Source organism: Oryctolagus cuniculus, chromosome 2 (genome assembly GCF_051225735.1).
Source record: "Oryctolagus cuniculus isolate XC-2025 breed Fujian yellow rabbit chromosome 2, ASM5122573v1, whole genome shotgun sequence".
In the NCBI taxonomy this organism is placed as follows: Eukaryota; Metazoa; Chordata; class Mammalia; order Lagomorpha; family Leporidae; genus Oryctolagus; species Oryctolagus cuniculus.
The window spans coordinates 204,551,785-204,553,827 of record NC_142868.1 but is presented as its reverse complement, the minus strand read 5'-3'; positions in this window follow the sequence as shown (position 1 = coordinate 204,553,827).

The following is a 2,043-nucleotide window of genomic DNA, read 5'->3' as shown; positions in this document are numbered from 1 at the left end:
GCCCTGTGGGGACGTGGGTTCTGCGAGGTGTGGGCCCTGTGGGACGTGGGTTCTGAGAGGTGTGGGCCCTGTGGGGACGTGGGTTCTGGGAGGTGTGGGCCCTGTGGGGACGTGGGTTCTGGGAGGTGTGGGCTCTGTGGGGACGTGGGTTCTGAGAGGTGTGGGCTCTTGGAGGTGTGGGCTCTGTGGGTTCTGGGAGGTGTGGGCTCTGTGGGACGTGGGTTCTGGGAGGTGTGGGCTCTTGGAGGTGTGGGCTTGTGGGTTCAGGGAGGTGTGGGCCCTGTGGGACGTGGGTTCTGGGAGGTGTGGGCCCTGTGGGACGTGGGTTCTGGGAGGTGTGGGCCCTGTGGGACGTGGGTTCTGGGAGGTGTGGGCCCTGTGGGACGTGGGTTCTGGGAGGTGTGGGCCCTGTGGGACGTGGGTTCTGGGAGGTGTGGGCCCTGTGGGACGTGGGCTCTGGGAGGTGTGGGCTCTTGGAGGTGTGGGTTCTGGGAGGTGTGGGCCCTGTGGGACGTGGGTTCTGGGAGGTGTGGGCCCTGTGGGACGTGGGTTCTGGGAGGTGTGGGCCCTGTGGGACGTGGGTTCTGGGAGGTGTGGGCTCTGTGGGGACAGGCATTCTGGGGCCGTGGGGATTCTGAGGGCCGGTGGTTTAGGATCCCGGGAGTTCTGAGAAGGGAGTTTGGGGGTGGGGCTGTGGGGGGCAGGCTGGTGAAGGCCCTGGGTGGTCGTCTGAGGGCTCCCACGGGCGGCACTTTCCTTCTTGCCACAGTGGAAGGAAGACGCCAAGGAAGGAGCAGCTGCAGCCCCTTTGCCTCGGCCTGTGGTGACCCAGCACGGCGGAGGCAGCAGAAAGGACGGGAGGGAGTGCAGTTTGGGTGGCACTGAACTGCAGGGTGGGGCCAGGGTGTGAGCGGCGTCGGCTTTCTCTTCCTGTGCCCGAAGGACCCCAGCCCAGAAGCCTCCCCCTCGGGGAACTGAGGCCCTGGCCGTCCCCCTCGGGGAACTGAGGCCCTGGCCGTCCTGCCCCGCGGTGTCTGGGTTCTCCCGTTTCCTGAGTCCCTGGACACCGCATCCTGGGCTGGCGCAGGCGCTCTTGCCACTCACCTCCACTGCAGACTTTTCAGAGCACGACTGGTACAGCATGCCTCGTCCTATGCTGCAGAGGTGTCCATGGCTTTTGTAAAACCCAGACCTCAGTGACTTGCGTCCGGCAGGCTGACCACTGCTGCTCCTGGAGTTCCCTTTTCTGCCTCATTGGTAGGGCTGCAAATTCGACCTTTGCCCAGACTCTAGCATAGACTGTTCCTCAAGCCAGGGTCCGTCTGCAGAGCAAAAACACAGACCAGATGTTGCTGTAGATCTGTAATCATAATTGTAAAGTGGAGTTGACATTGTTGTCTTTTTTTTTTTTTTTTTGACAGGCAGAGTGGACAGTGAGAGAGAGAGACAGAGAGAAAGGTCTTCCTTTGCCGTTGGTTCACCCTCCAATGGCCGGCGCAGCCGGTGCATTGCGGCCCGCACACCGCGCTGATCCGGTGGCAGGAGCCAGGTACTTATCCTGGTCTCCCATGGGGTGCAGGGCCCAAGCACTTGGGCCATCCTCCACTGCACTCCCTGGCCACAGCAGAGAGCTGGCCTGGAAGAGGGGCAACCGGGACAGAATCCGGCGCCCCGACCGGGACTAGAACCCGGTGTGCCGGCGCCGCTAGGCGGAGGATTAGCCTAGTGAGCCGCGGCGCCAGCCTATTGTTGTCTTTTTTTTTAAGATTTATTTATGTATTTGAAAGGCAGAGTCACAGAGAGGCAGAGAGAGAGAGAGGTCTTCCATCCACTGATTCACGCCCCAGATGTCAGCAACAGCCACAGCTGTGCCAGGCAGGAGCCAGGAGCCTCCGTCGGGTCTCCTACGTGGATGCAAGGGCCCAAAGACCTGGGCCGTAGCAGAGAGCTGGATGGGAAGTGCAGCAGCCGGGACTTGAACTGACGCCCATGTGGGACGCTGGCACTGCAGGCCGGGGCCTTACCCCCTGATAAGAATGCCCC